This window comes from Dendrobates tinctorius, unplaced genomic scaffold, assembly GCF_039654945.1.
Source record: "Dendrobates tinctorius isolate UK_male_01 unplaced genomic scaffold, ASM3965494v1 ptg000193l, whole genome shotgun sequence".
Lineage (NCBI taxonomy): Eukaryota > Metazoa > Chordata > Amphibia > Anura > Dendrobatidae > Dendrobates > Dendrobates tinctorius.
Window position 1 is genome coordinate 241,184 of NW_027361860.1, and position 26,569 is coordinate 267,752.

The following is a 26,569-nucleotide window of genomic DNA, read 5'->3' on the forward strand; positions in this document are numbered from 1 at the left end:
TATCGGAATTTCCGATTCCAATGCAAGTCAATGGGAGAAAAAAAAAAAAAAAAAAAAAAAAAAAAAATCGGAAATACAAAATGACCACTACAGTGCTATATAATGGATAAAATGGACGGGAAACACCTCAGGATAATGGGGAAGGAGTAGGCAGAGGAGCAAAAAAAAAAAAAAAAAAAACACGATAGAAAAATGCACAGAGCCAAAGCTGTAGCAGGAAAACTGGTCGCCATTTTCTTAACAGCGGTGTTTTTTCTTTGGTTTAGGATTAGTTGGTGTAGGGTTAGGGTTTATGGTTAGTAGGGTAAGGGCAAGGGTTAGTAGGGTTAGTTAGGATTATGGTTAGGGTTAGTAGGGTTAGGGTAAGGGTTATGTTTAGGGGTTATGGTTATGGTTAGTAGGGTTAGGATTATGGTTAGGAGTTAGGGTTTAGGGGTTAGGGTTAGTGATTTTATATTATTAAATTAAAACTGCCGGTGGTGGTGGCAATATGCCCTTTGACTGACGTGTCCACGTTCAGCTCACCTTGCTTTGCAGGGAGTTTCCATGAGCATCACGTGGAGGAACGGATACACTCCCTTTAAACCATGCTTAGTCTTCGTCTGCTGATTATATTACTGTTATTCAGTAATTCTGCATATTGATATTCTGCTTTTGGTTCATGTACATCTGCTCCTACTACTTCCTAAACCTCAGTCTATGGTTATTCTGCTATTGGCTGGTCGCAGAATGTCCCAAATCTAGAGGAATTACACAGAAGTAACAGTAGGCACAGGAACTTGAAATAACCAACTGGTGAGTCTGGAACCCGTATAGGCAGCAGAAATCAGCATAAGAGCCAATGGAACTAATGGGCACCAGCTGACATTATCGGAGCCCGTTAACTAAGCAGGAGGTACCTGTGCCAGAATGCACTACCAAGGACCAGCAGACGTTACTGGAACTCGGATACCACAAAGGAGGGACCTAAGCCATTGACTCTCCTGAGAACCAGCTGACGTTACTGGAACCCAGATAAGCAGCAGAAGGTAAAAGTGCCAGTGGCTGTACTGGGCAACAGCTGACATTACTGTAGCCCGGATACCACAATGTATTAGTGACATAAGCCAAAAGCATTGCTGAGAAGCCCAAAAAACCCCCACAAAGATGCAAGTTCAAGAGCAAAAAGACAGGAGTCCGGGGTCTTCTGCATCTGTCTTCCTGTCGGGTCTTCTACCAGAGTAATGTCTTCTCGGCAGAAGGTGCAAGAGCCACATTTGCCCCCGCAACCCGGACACAGTCTTTACACCGCAGTCGCAGCTGGGGAGGAGCAGGGCCTACTGGCACTGTCGAGACCAGCCTTGAGCGCCAGGTCCCGGAGTCCACGTAAGGGTTCTCCTACACAGCCGACACCACGGATAACAGCAAACTGAGCCGGAATGATGTACGGCGGGGGCGTGGAACAGTGCGGCGGACACAACCGTTTAACGGCGAGCGTTGTTAAAACACAGTTTGGAGCAGGAGGTGCCCATGCCCTTGGGCACTCCCGAGAACCAGCTGGCGATGCTGGAACTCGGTTTAATCCTCGGGGGAGGCACCTGTGTCTGCACTTCACTGCCATGAAACAGCCGGCGTGGCTGGATCCCGCCTCTTGTGCTTCTGCCTATAGGTATTTGGCATCTGTCCTTTTTTCCCCCACTTTGGTCTAACGAGGTACAGCTGGCGGTACTGTTGCCCAGAAACACGGCATGCTGTGAAATCAGCAGTCATGGAAATGGGCATTTGCTGGCGGTACTAGAGCCAAGAAACGCGGCATGTTGTGAAAGTGGCAGTCACAGAAATGGGCACTAGCTGGCGGTACTAGAGCCCAGAAACACGGCATGCTGTGAAAGTGGCAGTCACAGAAATGGGCACTTGCTGGCGGTACTAGAGCCCAGAAACAGCATGAGATGTGTGTCGCCTACTTTGCGCCTGATGCAGCTGCAACTCCATAATTGCAGGTTGCTGCTCACACAACCTCCGCAGAATATGCAAAGTCAAATTCCACCTGGTGGGGAGTTCAACAATGATGCGGTGCTCAGGCAGGCCCAATCTGTGCTGCATGGCTGAAAGGCATGATGCAGCCATGCTTGAATGCCGCAAATGAGAGCACTCATATCTGACTTTGTGCAGCAGCTCCTCAAGGTCAGGATAGTTCCTAAGGAAACTCTGCACCACCAAGTTTAGGACATGGGCAAGGCATGGAATGCGAGTCAGACCACCGAGGCCCACAGCAGCGACCAGGTTTCGGCCATTGTCACATACCACCATACCTGGCTGGAGGTTGAGCGGCGCGCAAGCCACATGTCGCTCTGCTCCTTGAGAGTGTTCCACAGCTCAGTTGCGGTGTGGCTAACATCACCCAGATAAACCAATTTCAACACGGCCTGTTGATGTTTGGCCGATGCAGTACTGAAATCGGTTGTTGTGGTATGTCTGGGTGCAGGCGAGTCTGACGAGGAGTATGAGGAGGAGTCAATTTGTATGAAGGAGAGGCCTGCAATCCGTGGAGTTGGCAGGACCCGCGCACTTGCACTGTCTACTTCAGTTCCAGGCTCAACTACATTTACCCAATGGGCGGTGATGGAAATGTAGCATCCCTGGCAGTGCTGACTGGTCAACGCGTCGGTGGTCAGGTGGACCTTGCTACTAATTGCATTTTGTAGCGCATGCTTAAATTTACTCTCCACATGCTGTTGCAGGGCAGGGACGGCTTGCCTGCTGAAGTAGAAGCGGCTGGGAATGAAGTATTGTGGGATTGCAAACCCCAACATATCGATAAATGCTGGCTTGCTCACCAGCCAGAATGGTAGCATGTCCACTGCAAGCAGTTTGGCAATGCGAGAATTCATGTCCTCGGTTCATGGGTGGTTTGCCGAGTATGGGCACCTTTTCTGCCACACCTGTGTGACAGATGGCTGCACACTGGATTGGGAGTGTGAGGATGCCAGTGATTGGGATGCCGATGCTGACGAAGTACAGACAGTGTGCCGCCATACAACACTGCCTGCAGATGCACCCTGGCATTCTGGCGAGGAAGCGGGAACAGCTGTTTGCGAGCTGGAGGAAGCGGTGGCCACTATGGCTGGAGAGGTGGAAGGTGGGGGACCAGCTGCAGGTGGCGAATCATCATGGGTGTGATGCTGCCACTTCACAGGGTGCCTCTTCCTGACATGCGTCAACATATTGGTGGTATTAAGGTTGCTGATGTTCTTCCCTCTCCGCACAGTTTGTCGACAAAGCTTGCATCTGACTACTGTAACGTCATCTGCAACTTGGTCGAAAAAGGCCCATGCACCACAACTCTTGGGCGCACCCCATGTGCTCTTTAAAAGAGCCCTGCTCCTAACGGGTGCTGAAGTTGAGGAAGCCGACAACCTTTTTTTCCCCTCTTCCTCTCCCACATGGACGGCCACGCTGTGCCACATCTGCAAGCTCTACCTCTGAGCTATCCCCACTTGCTTGCTGCCCCTCAGCATGCCATGATGGGTAAAGGACCTTGTCATCCAATACACTTTCGTCAGCAGAAACTGGCAGCTGAGTTTCATCATCATCTGCTGACTGGGGTCTGGTCACTGGCCCACCCTCCACTTCTTCCTCAGACGCACACAGTGGTTGCGCATCTGTGCACACTACCTCTTCTTCAGCTGCAGGAATGCTGTCTGGATGGCGCACAGATTCCAAGCCAACAGATTCTGAGAAGAGGATTAAGGTTGGCTCCTGGCCCTCTGAATGTCTGGGCAATTTAGTGGGTGGTGAAGCAGATGGGTGCTGCTCTTCAGTGACCTGACCCGATGTGGTGGAGAGGTCCTGGGAGGATGCTGCACTCATTGAGGTGGATGCCTCAGCTGCCATCCAACCAACAACGGTTTCTACTTGATCCTCTTATCAGTCTATGGCCCTGCGCTCCAAACAAGCTGCGCATAAATGACTGCTGCCGGATGAAAGTAGATGCTGAGAGACTTGGGCCTGCTGCTTGCTCTGGATATGCACTATGTCTAGCTGCTGATGCAGCCCTTCCGCAGCTGCTGCGGTGATGTCCCTTACTCCCTGCCTTCTTCATCTCTATCGATGGATTCAGAGTGGCAAGAAAGTAATTAGGGATTAGTGTGCTTATTCCTGTAGGACTACAAACAGGTATAAGAAACACTAATGGCACTGTATGATGGTGTGTCTGCTACACTATTTGAATCTAGTGTGGCCTACATAAAGAGTAACATGTGTTTGTGGTGTAGAGACTGGGCAAGGTGCGGTTGTTTGGGCCCTCACAGTACAACCCCTATATATTGTTTAACTTTAACCTCAATAGATGCTGTGAGGTAAAGTAACACTTATAGGGGCACTGAGTGAATTTACTGGTGAAAAATTTGGGGGTGCGCGATAGAACAGGCCACTCTAGGGGTCCTGGAGTCTGATGTGACTACAAAGACTGACCTAGTGGGTGCAGCACTCCCCAAAAAAAAGCACACTGGACGTTTGCGCAGTGGAGATGACTAAACTGTGCAAAGCGCACCCGAGCACCAGGAAAATTGAGGGATAAATGGGGGTAAGTGATTGGGGGGGGGGGGGGGTTCAGGGAGGGGGGGAAACCACTCACTGAAAAATCCCTATATAGCGTTCACCAAAATGTACTGGATGCTGAAGCTACAATTTTAGGAAAAAATAGGGGAAGGGGATTTAAGGGATGAAAAGAAAAAGGCTGTGAAAAGGCAGTGAGATACACACACACACACACACACACACACACACACACACACACACACAGTGCTGCAGCAGCTGCACTGCACTGTCTCACCAAGCACCTCACAGAGAGCCTGCACAGCACAAAAAATGAAACTGAGCGGGGTCAGTGAGGAACAAGACTGCTTCTGTAACACACAGGGGCTGCTACAGTCGCTGAAAAACAATTTATATCGCTATTAGAGCCGAGATCTCTCCCTATCTCCAACAGCAATCCCTATCTGCTTTCACAGTAGAGTGAGGCTAAAATGGCAGGCGCAGCCTTTTATACTGCCTGATCACACCATCCAGCCAGCCAATCGCAGCACAACCCCTAGCTAGCAAGTTTGGACGCCTCCTAACAAGCTTAGGGGAGTTACACAATGTTGTCAGCAATTCTTCAGCTCCTGATTGGCTCCACGGAGTGCTCAGAGGCTGAAGGATTATGGGATATCAGATTTTAAAATATCGGAATCGGGAATTCCGATATCGCAAATATCGGGCCGATTTCCGATATTTCAAGATCGGAAAGCTCATCCCTAGTGATGAGGTCATAGCCATGTGACCCGGTGGGCGTGGCTACGGACCCTATAAGGTGACCAGGGTAGGTCATGAGTGAATGGTTGGACCCGGTTGGTCCGTTGTGGAAGGTCTTGCTGGGAGATGGGGCTTACTGCCTGACAGCACGTCAATGCTGTGAGCAATGGCTGCAAGTGTCTGACAGTTCCCTGGAGAGAATGGACATCTGAAGTATGGAGTATGAAGCAGCTATGAGAAGGTAACCTTGACAGGGGATATAACAGGCTCGAGAGCCTGTGTGCGGGACATTGCACAACCTGTATGACTACAGGATAAACAAAGTGAAGCTCTGTCATGGACGCTATGCTGATTGTATGAACTTTATGTTGCTAGTCATGGTTTATGATGCCTGAATAAACCACATTGACGACTTCTTTTTTGCAAAGCCCGTGCCGGACGTGATTTGGCTTCCAAGCGAGTATCCCCTACCCGAATGACAGCGCTACCTTACAGCCCCTTTACTTTCAGTGCAGCAAACTCATTCCAGAAGTTCATTGTGGATCTCTGAATGATCCAATGTTGTCCTAATTGACTAATGATAAATATAATCCACCTGTGTGTAATCAAGTCTCCATATAAACGCTCCTGCTCTGTGATAGTCTCAGGGTTCTGTTTAAAGCACAAAGAGCATCATGAAGACCCAGGAACACAACAGGCAGGTCTGTGATTCTGTTGAGAAATTTAAAGCTCGATTTGGATACAAAATGATTTCCAAAACTTTAAACATCCCAAGGTGAACTGTGCAAGCGGTCATATAGAAATGGAAGTATCATACCACTGCAAATCTACAAAGACCTGGCCATCCCTCTAAACTTTCATCTCAAACAAGGAGAAGACTGATCAGAGATGCAGCCAAGAGGCCCATGATCACTCTGGATGAACTGCAGAGATCTACAGCTGAGGTGGGACTGTGTCCATAGGACAACAATCAGTCGTACACTGCACAAATCTGGCCTTTATGGAAGAGTGGCAAGAAGAAAGCCAGTTCTTAAAGATATCCATAAAAAGTGTCATTTAAAGTTTGCACAAGCCACCTGGGAGACACCAAACATGTGGAAGAAGGTGCTCTGGTCAGATGAAACCAAAAATCGAACTTTGGCAACAAAGCCAAATGATATGTTTGGCTTAATGGCAACACATCTCATCACCTTGAGCACACCATCCCCACTGTCAAACAAGGTGGTATCAGCATCATGGTTTGGGCCTGCTTTTCTTCTGCAGGGACAGGGAAGATGTCAAAATTGATGGGAAGATGGATCGAGCCAAATACAGGACCATTCTTGAAGAAAGCCTGTTGGAGTCTGCAAAAGACCTGAGACTGGGACAGAGATTGGACTTCCAACAAGACAATGATCCCAAGCTAAGCAAAATTTACAATGGAATGGTTCACAAATAGACGTATCCAGGTGTTAGAATGGCCAAGTCAAAGTCCAGATCTGAACCCAATTGAGAATCTGTGGAAAGAGCTGAAAACTGCTGTTCACAAACGATCTCCATCAAACCTCACTGAGCTCAAGCTGTTTGCCAACGAAGAATTTCCTGTCTCCCAATGTACAAAACTCAGAGAGACATACGCCAAGAGACTTGCAGCTGTAATCGCAGCAAAAGGTGGCACAAAAAAGTATTAAGTTAAAGGGGCCGAATAATATTGCACGCCCCACTTTTCAGTTTGACTTCCCACAATCAATAAATTTCATTCAACTTCACAATTGTGCTCAACTTTTTGATTCACCAAAAATCTCCATTTGGTGTCTTTATGTTCGAAGTATGACATGTGGGAAAAGGTTGAAATGTTTCAGGGGGCCGTATCCTTTCGCAAGGCACTGTATTGAAATTAACTTTTGTTAATGACCAAATACTTATTATCCACCATAAATTGCTAAATAAATCTTACCAAATCAGACAAGGTGACTTTCTGGATTTGTTTTCTCATTTTGACTCTCATAGTTGTGGTCTACCTATGATGTCCAATTACAGGCCTCACCTTTTTAAGTGGGAGAACTTGCACAATTGGTGGCTGACTAAATACTTTTTCCCCACTGTTCATGCACTGCAGTTGGCACATTCCAGAGGTCATTGAATAACCTCTGGAATGTGCCATGTCAATTTATCCAGCATATACAATATAAGTCTGTTTGATAAGTAGATTTATATTTTAATACAAATTAAAAATAGTTTGGTATATTCTTAGGCAATCTTCTGATGAAGTACACGTGTCTGAGGATGAAAAAGCTGGGAAGTGTATTTTTTCCTTTAAAAGTCTGAACTCTAGGGATGAGTGAAGACCGACTTACAAGTTCAGGGTTCATTCAGAATATCATGTGGCTGGGGCCTAGAACCCGAACTACTATTGGAAGTGTGGATAAAAGATTGGTGTTCTGGCCCCAGACACCATCTATACACTATGTATACTTGTCTTAAAAGTTTTGCTGTCTGCAGTCCTCTTTGTATTGTCATTTACCTCCGAATCATCACACGGTATTCCTTGGCCATCCGCCCGGAAATCTTACTGTGCAGCCTTATGATGCCGCTATTTTGCGGATTACTATGCAGCCGCAAAATACAGGCCATCTCATGTGACAAGGACGTTGGCGTCACTACTTAATGCTCATAATTGGATTTTGCTATACCTTCTGGTGGTAGTGTAATAACATTTTGTTGTCCATTTCAGGAGGAGCTCCACCCTCCGGAAGAATCTGGCCAAGGCTAGCAGTTACAAGATGCATGACCTGGACTCCCCAGTGATGGAAAGCTTCAAAGTATTTAAGAAATGACTGTCAAAAATCAAGCATAAGGAAGATGGTAAATATGATATTCCTTTAGGTTCAATGTATCTAAAATACCGAGCTTTCTGCACTAAAAGGTGCACTGGACCATAAGACGCTTATAGGTTTTAGAGAAGGGGAAAAAAAAAAAATTGTAGCAAAAAATATGGTCAATGTGGTTTGCTTCTCACCACTGGTACACTCCCCTTCAACTCCAACGTGACCAGGTGTCCAAAGTTGACAAACAAGAGAGGCAGATGCTCTGGCGTCAAGTTAAAAATGAATATTCTCTGCTCCCCTCACCCATAAAGGCATAGTGAGCAGTGAATATTCATTTTGATTCAACTCCCACACTGGAGCTCCTGCCTCCCTTGAAACCCCCCCCATATTCCTCCCACATTTGGAGGAAAAAAAGTGCAGCTTAGAGAACAAAAAATATGGTTCCTGCCCTGCATATTCTCTTTAAACATCAGAACTGGCTGTTACATGGCCTGAGAGATCCCACAGTGCAAAGTGCTGTCAGCAGCCCAGGGAGCTTTTAATACATTTGCATGCATTTAGACAGTCAATATCTGGCACTGACAGTCATGTATCTCCAAGACTGCAAAAAAATAAAGGCCAATGCTGACGAGAAAGATGGCAGCACCGCTCACTATCAATCAGGTGATACTTTGTCTCTGGTGTTTACGCTCTACATGGGAGTCGCCAACGCTCAGTGCACGAGGTCTCGCTCCCAGGAGATGCTCTGTGGCTTGGAATTGGTGGACATGCTGCAATTCATCTGCGGTAACCAGGGCTTCCATGTCAGTAAGCCTGGTTCTAAGTTATAAACCTAGCACTCAACTTTAGGATATTCAGAAGAATATTCATTGTAGTACGTAAAAAGACACTTCGGTCAAATTTTGACCTTCAGTTACGTACTGTACCAAATACGTGGTAATAGGTATTAAACCTATTGTGAATATTCATGTGCTCTTAATTGGGGTTATTTGTCCCAATGCCTGTTGTAGTATGCTTATAGAGGCCAGTAGATGAGGCATCATATGCACGCATGATGTTTACTGGGGAGATCCGTCCCACAGCCTTATGTCAGCCAGTAGATGGGGCAGGACGTGCCTCCAAACACAGTATCCACTGCATGTCTTAATCAGGTGATCCTTTGTCTCTGGCGTTTGCGCTCTACGTGGGAATCGCTAACACTCAGTGCACGAGGTCTCGCTCCCGGGAGATACTCTATGGCTCGGAATTGGTGGACATGCTGCAATTCATCTGCGGTAACTGGGGATTCCATGTCAGTAAACCTGGTTCTGTCTGCAGCAGATCCCGGCCTGGGATAGTGGAGGAGTGCTGCTTCTGCGGATGTAATATTGCTATACTGGAATCATACTGCACAGCTCCAATTTTTAATGCTACTATTAGAAAAGAACAAATCTTAGAGACCTTTTTGGTTTTACTTGAGTTGGATGTTGATTCCAGGATGATAGTTGCAATCCAGTCTAAAGGAACATCTTTAAATCATATGTATACTTGCAATTTTAAATGGAAAAAAAGTTTCTCATTATCTTTACTTTATAAACCCAGAGGACATCTCTATGGAATTTCTGAAAGACCTGGAGAACACAAGGTTTTATGAGGTATTCTAAGATTAAGACATCAAACAGCACTTTAAGAGAGACTAATCATATTCAGCAATTCCTCAAGTTCCAGATACCGTTTATACTCGTGTATAAGCAGATTTTCAGCTTATTTTTTGGGCTGAAAGACCCCTCTCTGCTTATATGCGAGTCATATACCGGGGGTGTCAGATCACTTGCCTCTCCTGGCACTTCTCGGCTTCTTCCACATTCAGCAGTCATATTGTAACGCTCATTAAACTCATGAATATGCGCATATTTAATTAGCGCTACCATGTGACCATCTGAATGCAGGAAGCAGACAGCAGAGGAGAAGCAGGGGCTGCAGAGAAGAGCCAGGAGAGGTATGACGGGGCAGAGTAATATTCACCTCTCACCTTTCCAAGCCATGCATCACTGTCTCTGGGTCCTCCTGCTTTGACGGCAGAGGGCGCGATGATGTAGTCAGTGTGCGCCCTCTGCTTTCACTGCAGAGAGCTGGGAGACAGAGTGGTAGATGGCAATAGAACAGGAACAGGTAAATATCACTGGTGCTGGGGGGTCAGGACACCGGCACCTGGCCCCCAGCGATGGAGAGGTGAGTATGTCCTTTTTTTAAATTGCAGCAGCATGTGGGGGGTATTTATGGGGCAGTATTAATCCTTGTGCAGCAGCATATGGGGGCATTTTTGGGGCAGCATTAACCCTTGTGCAGCAGCATATGGGGGGTATTTATGGGACAGCAGTAACCCTTGTGCAGCAGCATATGGGGGGGTTATCTTCTTGGACCACTATTTAACCCTAGGCTTATACACGAGTCAATAAGTTTTCCCAGTTTTTGTGGCACAATTAGAGGGGTCGGCTTATAGACGAGTATACACGGTAACCTTTCTGAAGGCCTAAAACAGGATGCGGAGGCATTTATAGAAGGAATTAAAGACATTTATTGGGAGATCAACCAGGAGTTTGACAATGAATGTAAAAAGGGGCTAGTATCACTCAGTTTTACACTGCAGATTGTTGAATTTTTGATGTTGTGGTTTTAGAAAATGTATACTTTACTAGTATTTTTTCCTTTTACGCAGGTTGAATACAGTGCACAGGACCCCTTTTGATTGCCACCATGTGCCGAGGGTGGCAAGACCCCATGTTTGGAGTATTTTTACATGTGTGGAATCTGGTATCGCACTGGAAGATAAGGAAAGGATGCAAGCATTTTATTACCTCCAGGCAGTGCTGATGTTAAAACATATTTCCAATCCTTCTGTTACTAAAAACTTGATGGCAAGGTTTTTTTTTTTTAACTCATGAACTGTTGATAAACATCTAGTTCTGCCTTATTTGATTTGCTTATTGCTTACTTTTGTTCTTTCTATAACAGATAAGACTGGCTTGAGAAGAAATCAACGTACTCTGAAGGACAGAAGGCATCGTCTATTTCTACATCCCAGAACATTATCGTGCTGCTGGAAGCAGGGCCATATTTACCATTAGGCACTTGAGGGCACATGCCTAGGGCGGTAGGATGTGGGGGGGTGGGGCGGCACCTGTGTTTTTTTAAGTCCAGCAGTGCATGATCATCCCTGAAGATAAGGGGCAGCAGAGTCGCCCTTGCTCAGTCACAGCCTAACTCCATGCCGGCCCAGAAGGTTACTGACTGTGTTAACCAAGTTACCCTGCTACCACTAGTCTACCAGTCCATGTGGTGCGTGGGGCTGAGGTGGAACAGCAGCACTCGGCTCTCTCTCAACCTGGCTGGGAAACGGTCATACATTGCTGGCCTGGCCCTCTCAGTGGCAGAGCAGTATCGGTAAGGAAACATGATCTGGCTCCTACACACTGCTTGCTGCATGGCTCTGTCAGACTCACCACTTCCCTCAGACTCCTCAGCCTAGTTTCTGCCTGGAGGCTGGAGCACACACAGCAGCTGCAATGTTTGCTCCCAGATGGTCCCAGAGAGTGAATGGTAGCAGCAGCAGCAGCACTGGCAATGTTTGCTCCCAGTCCCAGATAGAGTGAGTGGGGTGGGAGTGTTGTAATACATCTCTGCCTCTGGTCTTAGCTGGACATTATATATTATAGATTTGCCTGGACTGTACATTGTTTATTATAGATCTACTACCTGAGCATTATATATTATAGATCACCTGTCCCTGGACATCATATATTAGAGATCTCCCTGGACATTATACCATATTTTCTGGTGTACAAGATGATTTTTTTAACCCCTGATAATCTTAAAAGCTAGGGGTCATCTTGTATGCCGGGTGTCATCTTATAGGGCAGGTGCGGAGCAATATGCGGTCATTGTGTATGGTGATGGTGGTGGGGGGGAAGATAGGGGGGAGGGAGTGGTCCTGATGACCAGGTGAGGGGGCGCCTCACTGGGATGGTGCAAGTAAAGTATCCCTATTACCTCATTATGGCAGCGGTGCTCTGTGCAGCTCTCTGCTAGGGTGGTGGCTCTGCAGCAAAGGGGGCTTCTCTGGCATTTTGTCAGAGCCCGGAGGCCCCCACAGCTCCACTGGAGCAGTGCGGTGGCCTCCGGGATAATGGCCACTGGGGCGGTGCATGCTCAAATTTAGAACTTGTCCCGAGATCTCAGGAGACTAGATCTGAATCTGAGCATGTGCCATCCCCAGGCAAATCCACAACGTGTAGCGAAAACTGAAGAAATATGCAGCACTCACCGATATAGCTGAAAAACTGTGCGTCTTTATTTCACATAAATTCCATCAATAGATTTGTGGACATGCAGGACGTTAGAGGAATGCTAGGGGAGGGAGGTGCCAGACAACGGCCGTTTCGCGATTACTCGCTTCTACGGGTCCAGGTGAGGGGATTAGCTAAAGGTCATTACCTTTATAGGATCACAGACCTTACTAACATACATAACAAGTTGTGAAACAAACATTTACAAAAAAAATATATAGTTATACAATATACAGAGTGCAAGATGCTAGTAATGAATAACTCTTTCCATATCGATTTACAAGATAATCTCTTTACAATATCATAGGAAGATTATAATCTAAATAACTTTACATGCAATTTTTTATATAACATTTTTTATAAAAATACTGATAGATCGATCCGGTCATTTAGTCCCAAAGGACCTTGTGCATTCGCTTTCAGGATCCATTTTGCTTCTTGTTGCAATAAAGCTTTGTCATGGTTGCCTCCTTGAGGTGGAAAATTAACCTTTTCAATCCCTGCAAAACGCAAAATTTCTGGGTTAGCTTTATGCACATCTTGAATATGCTTAATTAATCGCAGTGAGCCCTTTCCTGATGTAATAGATCTATAGTGTTAACCAAAACGTATCTTAAGTGGTCTTATAGTTTTTCCAATATAAAAATAACCACATGGACAAAAAATATTATAAACCACGAATTTAGTTTGACAAGAAATGTAGTTTTGTACTTATATTCAATAGAGCCAAAATGTATAGAATTCCCTGTCAGATGAAGATGACAGTATTTGCAGTGACCACATTTATAATTTCCTTTTATTGATAAATCTCGTAGCCAATTTTTTTGAGGGGGACGAAGTCTATGCTGTACTAATAAATCACCTATATTATGTGCCCTTTTGTATGCAAATTGAGGAACTAATTTACCATCTGTGTGTAAGGTTTTTTCTGCATCAATGAGATGCCAGTGTTTTCTCACTGCTGCTTGTATTGCTCTATCCATTGCACTATGTTTGAAACAAAAATTTAATTTTTTTGTAGGTTTGACTACGCTATTTAATTTTTTAGTCCTTTCCTTTAATAAATCCATGTGAGAATTTTTTTACCCTTTCATATGCTTCATTTAATAAAGTCATAGGATATCCCCTTTGCAAAAAAAGTTGTTTCAGCTCAGAAATTTGTTCATTAAAAATGGTTTCATCATTTATTCAGTTTTCTTACTCTTAGCATTTGACTATATGGAAGTCCCTTTTTAGTGTGTAATGGATGAGCGCTCTTATAATGTAATTATTTGTTGCGGTTTCTTTTCTAAACACTTCTGTTTTTAAAGAACCATTTTTTATTTTAAATTTGACATCAAGAAAATCTATTGTTTCCCCCAAATGAAAATGTGAAGCGCATGTTGTCACTGTTCACATTGTTCAGGTATTTTACAAAATCTACAAATTCTTCCTGAGAACCCCCCCCCCCCCCGATAATAAAAATATCATCCACAAAGCGAAAATATGCTTGTAAATGTTTTAAGCATGGATTTAGGGCTGTTTTTATATAAAACTCTTCAAATCATGCTAGAAATGAATTTGCATAAACAAAAGAGACTGGCGTGCCCATTGCTGTGCCCACCCTTTGTATATACCACTTATCCAGAAATTTAAAGGCATTATGTGTCAAAACTAATAAGACCACTTCCGATACGTTTTGGTGAACACTATAGATCTATTACATCAGGAAAGGGCTCACTGCGATTAATTAAGCATATTCAAGATGTGCATAAAGCTAACCCAGAAATTTTGAGTTTTGCAGGGATTGAAAAGGTCAATTTTCCACCTCAAGGAGGCAACCATGACAAAGCTTTAATGCAACAAGAAGCAAAATGGATCCTGAAAGCGAACGCACAAGGTCCTTTGGGACTAAATGACCGGATCGATCTATCAGTATTTTTATAAAATGTTATATAAAAAATTGCATGTAAAGTTATTTAGATTATAATCTTCCTATGATATTGTAAAAATATAGATTATCTTGTAAATCGATATTCTTAACTAGTATCTTGCACTTTGTATATCGTATAACTATTTTTTTGTAAATGTTTGTTTCACAACTTAAGTATGATAATTAGTAAGGTCTGTGATCCTATAAAGGGAATGACCTTTAGCTAATCCCCTCACCTGGACCTATAGAAGCGAGTAATCGCGGAACGGCCGTTGTCCGGCACCTCCCTCCCCTAGCTTTCCTCATACATCCTGCATGTCCACACATTTGATGGAATTTATGTGAAATAAAGACGCACAGTTTTTCAGCTATATCTGAGTGCTGCATATTTCTTTTTTCGCTTCACATTGAAATATTCATGTTTTTTCATGCAAGCACCTCCGTTTTTTGACTGAATTATATGCCGCAGTACTTCAGATAAATAGCTCCGTCTGGTAATGTGGTGATTTGTGCCCCCTAGTATGCCGTTCATCTGTTTGCTCTTTGCTGGGAAAATCCACAACGTGTGCATATATCCTTATTGTAAATTCTGACACTGACCATACACCAATGACACAGATACCATTTTTTCAATATGTGTTTAAACATTGATGTTTGAATAAGGCCTTAGTCAGAGACTGAGCAGTAATAGAATAATAAAATCAATATAGTAATCCTACAATGTCTGCTGGACATGTTATGGGGAGAGTTTATAGTTCAGTTAGTACATAGACACCATACTTGTTGTTAACCAGTCAATATTTGGTCCACAACACTGCAGTGTCAAAAGAGGAAGACAGCGAGACAGGCAGCAACATCACATCAGAGAGCTCTTGACCTCGAAACAGAAGATCCTCAGATCCTGGTATTGTGACGTAATAATACCAATGAATAAATAATATTCTTAACAAAAAGGGAACCTGTCACCTCGTTTTGTCGCTATAAGATGCGTCCACTGCCTTTAGGGGCTTATCTACAGCATTCTGTAAAGCTGCAGATACAAAGAACAAGTTATATTATACTCACCCGGGGGCAGTCCAGTCTGATGGGTGTTGCAGGTCTAGGTCCAGCGCCTCCCATCTTCATGCGATGTCGTTATCTTCCTTGCTTTGTGCTGCGCTCTTGTGCTGGTGTACTGATCTGCCCTGTTGAGGGCAGAGCAAAGTACTGTACTGCACTGCACAGGAGCTGGGAAAAGTCAGAGGGGCCAAGCACCTGCGCACTGCAGGACTAATAATGTGCAGGTACTGATGTCACCACGGATCAGAGACAGACCAATGGTTAAAGGGCCTTTTAATAGGGGTTAAATTCTCCATGCAGGGAGGAGCAGCTTGCCACTGCAGTCACCAGGGCTACACGCTCAGGACACTGTCTCTGCACTGTCAGGGGCAATGTCTCCTCTGGTCATGAAGGCTCCAGAGTCCACATACTCAACTACAGCTCTCACCATTGCTCTTCTCTCAGCCTCTGTGCTCTGACGGGGAGTCCTCTCTCTGGGAGTATGGTGTTGCAGGCTGCTTTCCCTCTGGCACGCTCTGCTTTCATGCCCTCTGCCTGCACACCTTCCGGTCCACTCCCCCTTCCTGTTCATGTCTGACCATAGCAGTTCCATGGTCCAGTATGTCCAGGGCAGAAAGTCTTCCCCCTGGTAAACCTGCTATCTGGCCAAGTGGTTCTGGATAAGGAGCAGTGAAGGTAACCTCCTTTGGGCTCTTCTTACTCTGCCCTCAACAGTGCAGATCAGTACACCTGCGCAGGAGCACAACAAATCAAGTAAGAGGACATCTCATGAAGATGTGAGGTGCCAGACCTCTGCACCCATCAGACCAGACCGCCAACGGGTGAGTATAATAAAACATGTTTTTCTTATCTTGCAGGTCGGATCAGGGGTTTATCTACAGCATTCTAGAATGCTGTAGATAAGCACTGCGGTGTAATGACCACTGTGTCCGCTAGGGTGCACTGCGTGGGTGTCCTAGGACGGGCTTACAGTCATATCCATTGTGTTAATGGGCATAGGATGCTTAAGGATCGCTATGTATCTCAAGATGGGTGGCCTTGAGATGAAGGCTTGCTTATGTGCTGATCAGCAGAGCTGATGTGTCATTCCACGGTGTCAGAGAAGCCTTCAGATGAATGATTGATGAGATGGGCTGGATCAATCTACAAACCCACCCAGGGGTGTGTTTAAGAGTGTCACAATAAAGTATATGTGCATGAATGCTTGAAGGACCTGTGATGAGGTCACAGCCATGTGACCCACTGGGCGTGGCTAGGACCTGTGATGAGGTCATAGCCATGTGACCCACTGGGCGGGGCTACGAAACATATAAGATAACCATAGTAGGTCACATTGGAGAGAGCATAGATCTGATTGAGCCATGTGGAAGGTCCTGGCAGGCCTAGGTGGAGGAAGGTGTGCTACCTTCCTAAAGACCACATGCTGAGGCTGCTGACCCGGTGAGGCCTGGGTATATTGGCTGTATGCGAGGAGGGATAAGCCTCCTGTGTTTGCTGAGGCTCCAGGACTGAGCCTGGAGCAATGGACACTTATACTTGCTATCGCCTGAGCTAAAGGCTATTCCTTATGTTATGTGCTGGTTTATGGAGCAATAAACCCTATGAACTTTTAAAGGAGATTGCCTCCTGATTGACTCCTGTGGCTCCTGAGCGAGTCAAATCCCTACAGTGCCGAAAGGCAGTGGCCACAGCTTATAGTGGCAAAACGAGGTGACCGGTTCCTTTTTACTCCACACGCTTTAAATACATCAACACTGTCCCCATTGGGGCACAAAATCTAAATATCCTATTAGGAGGTCTTTGTGTGGGTTTCCTATCACATTCCAAACACTGAGAGAACAATCTCTGCACAAGTATCATCCTCTGTGGGATTTGAACCCCAATCCTACAAAGCTGTTGCGCTGATCACTGAGCCACTATATACAGTGGTAGGCACTAAGCCACCGTTACAGTGCTAGCCACAGAGCCACTGTGCTACCGTAATAGCTATACAAGAATATTTTTGCTGGCAGCATTGTATATTAGCTCTGTGGACATCATATGCAGTAAACATCTGTTTAATTGATTTGAGGATTTAATATTGATATCCTATCCTTACAATAGGCAATCAAAATTGACATCAGCACTGATCAGCTGACTGAAGGTGTTGTAGAGTTGCATGGAATAAGGACTATTTGACCATACCAATACATGTTCCATTGTATTTATTTAAAGGGATCTCCTGTCTCATCAGTCTGCCTCCCCCCAATCTGCATAGCAATCCCCCCCTTCTTACAAGGAGAAGCAGGTCTGTGACTTGCAGGGTGGGGTGCTCTCTCTTTCCAGCACCACCAGCAGTTAGCAGACATGACTCTGGAGTCCATCATGGTGTGCTGCCTCAGCGAGGAGGCCAAGGAAGCTCGGAGGATCAGCGACGAGACAGGCAGCTCCGCCAAGACAAGAGGGACACCCGCCGGGAGCAGATAAGGATTATCCATGGATCTGGCTACTCTGATGAAGATAAGAGTCGCTTCACTAAGCTTGTGTACCAGAACATATTCACTGCAAGCTATGATTTGGGCAATGGAGACCCTTAAAATTCCATGCAGGTATCAACACAACAAGGGCCATGCACTGTTATTTTGGGAAGTTGATATTGAGAAGGTGTGCTCATCTGAGATCCATGATGCAGTGAAATATTTATGGAATGACCCTGGCATACAAGAATGCTATGATAGGAGACGGGAATATCAACTGTCTGATTCCACAAATAATTATCCAAATGACCTGGACCGTATTACAGATCATGGATATCTAACTTTAACAACTTGTGCGCCGAGTCAGAGTGCCCACAACAGGAATCGAATATCCATTTGATTTACAAAGTGTCATCTTCAGAATGGTGGACGTAGGAGGGCAGCAATGAGAAGGAAGAAGTGGATACACCTCCATAATGTTCCTTGTAGCTCTTAGTGTATATGATCAGATGCTCATGGAGTCTGATAATGAGAACCGGATGGAAGAGCGCCAAGCACCATTTAGGATGATCATCACATATCCGTGGTTTCAGAATTCTTCACTCATCCTATCCTTACAATAGGCTATCAATATTGACATCAGCATTGATCAGTTGACTGAAGGAGTTGTAGCGCTTCATGGAATAAGGACTGCTATTTTACCATACTTATACACTATGTTCCAATGTATTTATTTAAAGGCAGTCTGCAGGATTTAACCCCTCCAAGCCTTATATATGTGCATGTAGCTCTTTTAAAGACAAATTCAGTTAACACCTTTATATGGTCGGCCCCTTTCTCCCTTTATTCAGTAATCAGCATTTCATTTGATATATAAATTATGCCTAACGACTGTGGTGGATCTTAACCTTCTATCACTCCAGCTCTATTTCCCGCAGAGTGCTACCTGCTTTTGCTTCACTGACAGCCTCTATGATGTGTTTCATTCTGGAAAAAAGAGCTGCAAGTTGATCAGGAAGAGGTGGCACCGAGCGGGTATAGAGCTGGAGCAACAGATCTACTCATTTGAATATGTATGCAAACCAATTTCAGATGAATAGACTGAACGTGTAAAAATATTGCTGGAAGTATCTTTGATAGCGCTATATGGGCATACACATAGATCCGGCCTCATTCATTACCTAGCAGCTTTTTTTTCAGTTGCTACAAGTACCGCATTTGCTGGATCACGGCAAAACCCCAAGTGTCGAGGGGGGTTGGGGTGGGAGGTCGTGGCACAAGTGCTTACTTTTCCCATTTTTCCATAGAGTTCCATTGAGCTCATTACACAGGTTTATCGGGTATTCCAATTTGCAGGACACAACCAATGAGCACCCGAGCTTTTTAGTGCTCGCCCATCACTAGGGCTTATCCGAATACCATTAGCGGTTTCCAAATATCTGCATCGGAAACCTGAAGCACTCCTAACAGCGGTTAGGTGCCGCAGCTGCATGTGTTGTGGCTGTGTGACAGTCACATCACATGCCTGGAGAGACCAACACAAACAGGCAGTCTCATCAGGTCCTTTGGGATCAGATATCTCCCTCAGTTCACATGGGATGCCATAATTTGCACAGATTGCTTAATCTTTTCACAGAAGACTAGGTCAGAAAATTACCCCATCAACAACAATCCATTCTTGGCTATGACTAGGTCACCAGTAACTCCACTTTGTCTGCAACCCACTCAGTTTCTTTTGACTTTTCATGGTAAGTCTGTTAACCCTTCTGCTGGGTCTGATCACCTGAGGGCCATAGATGCCATGAGTCATTATCAATCACATCAGCAAAGACCATTTCTTTTTTGGTCACATCCACACCAAACTCAATCTTCATATTCACTCGGGTGCAGCCTTGTGCTGACCATGTTTTTTCCAGAATTTCAAAGATGTCCACTGTGGAATGGTTCATGATGTCCACCTCTGCCTGGCCCATCACAACTGATCTTCAGAGCATTGAGTGTCATTATTGGCATCATCCTTGAAAGACAGCTATATGTTATGAATGAGTCACCGAGGAGGAAAAAACAAAAACAAGCTAAGCCACAGAAAACCAGAGAGGTTGTAACTAAGCGGATTGCAGACCCCTGATCCTATCCACACAACTAGCAGTAGCCGTGGAGCGTACCTACGATGATCCTAGACACCTCGTCACAGCCGGAGAACTAAATAAGCCTAAAGCAAGAAAAGGGGAAATCTGTTATGGATGAGTCACTGAAGGAGGAAAAAACAAAAATAGCTATATCCAGAAAACCAGTGAAGTTGGCAGCTATCGAATTGCAGACCCCTGAACCTATCCACAACAACTAGCAGTAGCCGTGGGGGGTTCCTACGGTGCCCTAGACCCCTCGATCACAGCCGGAGAACTAAATTAGCCTAAAGACAGAAAGGGGAAATCTAAACTGCCCCAGAGCAGAATCCAAAGCAATAGGCAGCCCCCAACATATAATGACAGTGAAGCAAGATGAAAAACACTAACACAGATAGAAAGATAGGTTGAGCAAATGATGGGGCCCAAGCTAACTAAATAGGACAGGATAGATAAGCTGCTGTCTGCAATCCACAAAAAACCCTATCCAAAAATGTACCAACAGACTGATAGGAAAAACAGGCCCTGAAGTCGCTAGGCTACAAAAAAAGACTAGATCAGCACTCAGGTATATTCTGAAGACCGAGCCAGAGATCAACAGATCAGAGACAAATGGATTTCAGCTCACCCTTGGCCGGGAATCGCTGAACTCCAAAAAACAAGGCAATCAAAACCAGAACTAAAGTGTGCAAAAGGCAGAGCAAAACTTAGCTTTGAGAAGCAGAAATCAGACTGGTCTCCAAGAATCCAGCAGGAAAACCACCAGCCAGGCAGCAGGGTGTCGGCTGCCTTATATCCAGTCATCAGTTCCTGTGACCCAGTCATCATCTACCTGCTCAGCTGTTTGGTAATCAGCCTCACTACCTTCCTACGCCAGAAGAGGGAGTTCATCAGACCTCACTGGTGAAGGGAAAAATGAACTGCCAACAGAAATCTAAACTGCCCCAGAGCAGACCCCAAAGCAATAGACAGCCACCAAACATGTATTGTCAGTGAGACAAGATGAAAACACAAACACAGATAGAAAAATAGGCTGAGCAAATGATGGGGCCCACACTAACTAGAAAGGACAGGAAAGGAAAGATGCTGTCTGCAATCACGCACAAAACCCTGCCAAAAAATGTCCAACACTTTCTGATATCAAAAACCCTGAAGTCGCTAAACTTCAATTCCCTATATCAGCACTCTGGTATATTCTGATGACAGAGCAAAAGACCAATCTGATCAGGGACAAAAAGCAAACTTGCATAAACAGACATAAGAATAGAAATTCAGCACAGCACCAGCAGGGACTGGATGACCACAAAAACTGAGTAAACCAGACCAAATCTCATGTGAAAAAATAGCAGAGCACACTTAGCTTGAGAAGGCAGGAACAGAACTGGAAACCAGAACCTCAGGGCAGGAAAAAAATCACCAGCACAAAATTAGGGTGTCGGCTGACTTATATCCAATCAGACAAATGATACCCAATCACAGTCCTCCTCCTCAGGTGGCAGGTCTCTGCCATTTAGATCAGCTTCATTACCTACGGTCACCACTAGAGGGAGCCCGGATGGAGAACTCACGACTCCTCTGTCAACACAGCCAGCTCCACCACCCTCACCAGAAGCAAGAGGTAAACCATAAAATGAGTTCACAACAGCTATACTTTAGGAGGATAAAATTTATATCCTTCTGGTACCCCCAGGATTTCTATTCAGGAATAAACTGGTGGCTATTCTCCTGCACACCCACTCTATAGGGATCATCTCACAGAGTGGCAATGAACCAGTTGCACTTAGTCACAAATGCTGTCCTGATACCAGATTCTTGTAGCAGTTTGAATATGCAGCTGGTGGTCTTGTTGGAGATGGATGCTTTCCTCTCAATGTGGTCCTTCCTGGCTGCATTGCCCGCTGTGATCTAATCCTTGGACTGCATGAGGACAAAGCCAGGGTAATTCAGGAGCTCATACAGCTAGTAAGTTTTACCTTCATGCAGCTTCTTGCCCAGTCTCAACTCATGTGTGTCCATGATCATCTATGTCTATGTTAATTACACTGAAGGTCACTTGTCTGACCAAAACCTTTACTACTGTGTACTACTCCTGGAATAAATTGTCACCATAATACCAAGCTGAGTGCCATTTATTGCTTGATTATATGCCAACTTGTCAACTCAGACTAAGGCCTCTTTCACACATCAGTATTTCATCAGTATTTGTATGCCAAAACCAGGAATGTCTCCAAAATAAGGAACAGGAGTCAGTCTTTCAATTATATTTTTTTCTCGGTAAGTTCCATTCCTGGCTTTGGCATACAAACACTGATGCAAAATACTGACCAAACACCGACGTGTGAATGAGCCTGAACTTGGCAGTTGATGAAGAATTGGTAATAGATGCAGGACAGCCAACAGCTTTAATTTATGATAAAAACAGAACCTGAATCTTGAGACAGAAGTCTATGGTCCTGATTCATCCATGCATAAAGCATCACACAATCTTGCATCAGAAGTGGAAATTTTCTAAGACTCCTTGGAATTACAACCATTATGGACATCCATGACATGTCACTGAATACTGCAATACTAAATCTTACCACTGGGAGCACTGCAGAACAATGGAACACTTAGGCCATGTGCACACGATGCATTTTTCCAGCAGATCCGCAGCGGATTTTACCGCACAGAAACGCTGCAGATCCGCAAAGTGATTTACAGTACAATGTAAGGCTAAGTGCACACGGTGATTTTCTTCCTACGGATTTTCCCACACAGATTTTAAGAAATCCCCAGGTCAAATGACCTGAATTTTTCCTGCGGAGTCCTTTATTGCGGTTTTTGTGCGCTTTTCCACTGCAGATATGGAGAATGGAGCAAGTGGAAAACCGCACAAAAGTAGTGACATGCTGCATTTTTTTGGACCGCAAAGAGCTGCGCGGAAAAAACTGCAGCGTGTGCACAGCGTTTTTTATTTTTTAAAGTGATTTACATTGCACTGTAAATCACTTTGCGGATCTGCAGCGTTTCTGTGCGGCAAAATCTGCTTCGGGTCCACAGGTAAAATGCATCGTGTGCACACGGCCTAAATCAATGAAAAATATAATAAATTTTATTTCTATAGCGCCGACATATTCCGCAGCACTTTACATTTCAGAGGGGACTTATGCTGTAATGTCTATCGCCTGTACAATAATCACAGATTATAACAGATACCAAGAGGAATGAGGGTCCTGCTCACAAACTTACAATCTATGAGGAAAGAGGGGAGACACGAAAGGTGGGTGGTAACAGTTGGAAAAAAAAAAAAAAAAAAAGCACTGTGCACACGCTGCGGTTATTTCCACGTGGTTTCTGTGCGGTCCAAAAAATGCAGCATGTCACTTCTTTTGAACGGTTTTCCACCTGCTCCATTCTCCAAATCCGCAGAGGGAAAACGACAGTGGAAAACCGCAATAAAAAAGGATAAATCAGCAGTTAAAATGCCAGTCATTTGACCTGCGGATTTCTTAAAATCTGAGCGGAAAAATCCGCAGGAAGAAAATCACCGTGTGCACTTAGCCTTACTGCCAGATATCTCCACTGGTGAAAACTGATCAGATCACGGAACTGAAATTAATTAAAAGTAATAAATTCTAACAAACTTTTTTTTAAACAAGCAATTATCCCACAAATTTAATTAATCAACATTTGCATAATTCAGGGATAAGGTTTTGTCCATCCTCAGAATAGGGGTGAACAGCCTAATGCAGAAGGAAATTTTTGGCTTCCAGGGAGAAGGAGACACCTGAGGTGAGGGGAAATGTTGGATTATACTAATGAGCCTCACAATAACCAGTGACCACATAGGAGCAGCACTGAGGAGCTGATGTGAGGCCAATGGCAGGAAGTGACGTCTCTCAGATCACCATGTTATTCTAGAAGCTGCAGCTGATCTGTTCTGGGTGGAAGTTGTCTGTCACCAAGATGATTGATAATAGATGGCTTCAAATTGTGAGCGAATCTGAACTAGATACAAGGTCAGATAATGTGAAGCCTCCAATACATAGATAATGGTCTTCAGAATGATGCAGGGCCTTCATTCCTCTTGGTATCTGTTTTGCTCTGTGTCTATTGTTATGCAGTAGTGTATATTGTCTGTACAAGCCCCCTCTAAAATGTAAAGTGCTGCGGAATATGTCGGCACTGTGTCACCATCACCCACTGACCGATTTGCCAGTTTGGGACAAGAAAGGCTTTGTACAATTTAATAAGACTCTTGCACACAGTGACACGCTGTAAACAATTTGAGATAATAGCAAAACCATTTTTTGTTTTTCATTCTATTGTCAAAGTCGCTGCCCATAAAAATTATTAATTCTGTTGGAAATGCAACTGCAGATATTCTAGCCAAAAAGGCGGCCGTGACAAGAAAAGTGTTTCAACATTAACCTCTCGAGGTTTCAGCAGTTCAAGAACAAACTCGCATATCGCTTTTGCAGAAGACAAAGACATCTCTTGTTGCTTCCCAAGTGGATCCATAACCTCCCTTTTGTTTAAATGGGGTTTTGTGTCATGACTTAAATGGGGAGTTCCGTCCTGTGGTACCAAAACATCTACAGGTTGAGTTCACAAGATATAATCATGAAAGTTTGGGTCATTTAGGCCAACAGAAAAGGTTAGGAATTCTCAGAATTATTACTGGAGAAAGATGGAAGAGACTATATAAAGTATTGTTCAATCATGTCTCATTTGTGCTCAAATGAATCCAAGAGCAAAAGGACAAACCTCCACTCCTCCAAATTGCACCTGCAGATGGTCCATGGTCTATGTTACAGATTGGTCTGTTACCATCAGGTAAAAATGGTCTCAGGTATGCATTGGTTGTAGTAGATGTTATTTCTAAATGGTTTGTATTTTACCTGTCAGGAAAGATGATGCTTTGTCTACAGAGAGCATTATTTAATCATGTCTTTTGTACTTGGTAGATCCCAAGAATGATCACCTCTTATTGAGGAAGTCACTTTACAGGAAAAGTCATACAAGCAGTTTGTACTATTCTAGGGGTACAACAGTTCCATGTACCTTACCACCCACAGTCCGCTGGTATTGTGGAAACAGTGAAAAGAATAATAAATTCCAGAATTGCTAAGATGTTGTTGGACAAAGGAGATACTTGGGTTGATGCCGGACCTTTTGTACTGTTGAGTGTGAGGAACGACTTCTTCCACAACTCAATTTCCTCCTTTTGAACCAATGACAGGAAGAAAAATGAAATTTTTACACATGAACCATTTTTGTCCACACCTCAAACAGATGCAAGGTCCAAACGGTTGGAGTAGTTGCAGGAAATCTTGAAAGCCATACTTCCACATGCTGCATCAAGAACGCAGAGAATGGAGACACCATAAGAATCCATTCAAGAAAGGGGCTCTAGTGAGGATTAAACTGTCAGGAAGAATGGACCTTGGGAAAGGAGCTGGGAAGGTCCCTTTGAGATTGAAACCATGGGACAAGTTATGATTCTTGTTCAACAAGCATCTAATGTGGTTTAAATTACCCACAGACAATAAAGTGTGGGTACATGTTGATCAATGCAAGTTGTGTATTGCAGAGTGATACTGCATTTATTTTAGGAAGAAATGGATTCCAATTAGAGCTGGAATATTAAACATCCTGTCCTTGATGGATTTTATTCAACACCAATCCTACAGGAGAAGACATTTCTCAGGAAAAGCTGTTTGATGAGAATCACATTTCTGTTACTCTATACTATTTCAACTGATCTATGCAGAAGATCTTTTACATCATGGAATAAATACTAGTGAAGTGAATGAACCATGCCAAAAACTCTACATTCACAAAGTCGAAGAGGATCTAGTCTACAATACCTAATAGATGAAGACATACCAGACAATTCAGCAGATATTACTGGAAACATTTGCATGGGCTATGGTGTAAAATGCTGTATTGTGCTACACTTCATTCACGACACTGACATAATATTACATGCTACCACAGGACCCAAGACTAAGTTCACACAGTTACAAGAGATTACATACACACTAATAAGACAGACACATGGGAATGCAGTCCTACAGAGGTGTTTTACTGGAATATAGAAATAAGAGATTAAGAGGAATCTGTGTGGTCAGGTGATATTACAAATGATGTGATCACAAAAGGGAAAGTTGCAACACCCAAAACAGATATGTGGTTAAGGACACAATTTTGGGAAAATTTTGGATTCTTCATTACTTTCCATTACAGAAGGAGATGAAGATTGGGTAAAAACATGGAACTTCCAGATAACCTGTAGCTGTAGTGTGGCGCCCCTGAGGCTCAGTCGCCACAGAGGTACTGCACCTTCTCCTAAGGTGTAGTGCTCCACCATCCAGGTAAGGTGGGAACTCCTTTCCACAGTCCAACTCCCACACCCCACACAACAGGGTAGTTCTGAACAACCACATTGCGGCTCAGTGCTTAGAGAGTAGCAGGGCACCTCTGGTGGTTCCCTGCAAGAAACACTATGTGCTGGGAGGTGGGTGGAGTTAAGATACATAAAAGAGAGGGAAAGTGTAGGACTAAAGGTTCAGTCTGACAGAGGGACAGTGAGGAAGGAAGCCACTTGGGAGGAGTGGGAACCCTG

The 26,569-nt window shown here is 44.4% G+C and overlaps 2 pseudogenes; one reads left to right on the forward strand and one right to left on the reverse strand.

The window, feature by feature from the left end:
- Positions 1 to 17,674: 17,674 nt before the first annotated feature.
- On the forward strand, positions 17,675 to 18,456 carry LOC141056015 (guanine nucleotide-binding protein G(q) subunit alpha-like; annotated as a pseudogene).
- A 291-nt stretch (positions 18,457 to 18,747) lies between these two features.
- On the reverse strand, positions 18,748 to 22,283 carry LOC141056016 (bifunctional phosphoribosylaminoimidazole carboxylase/phosphoribosylaminoimidazole succinocarboxamide synthetase pseudogene; annotated as a pseudogene).
- Between the last annotated feature and the right edge of the window lie 4,286 nt (positions 22,284 to 26,569).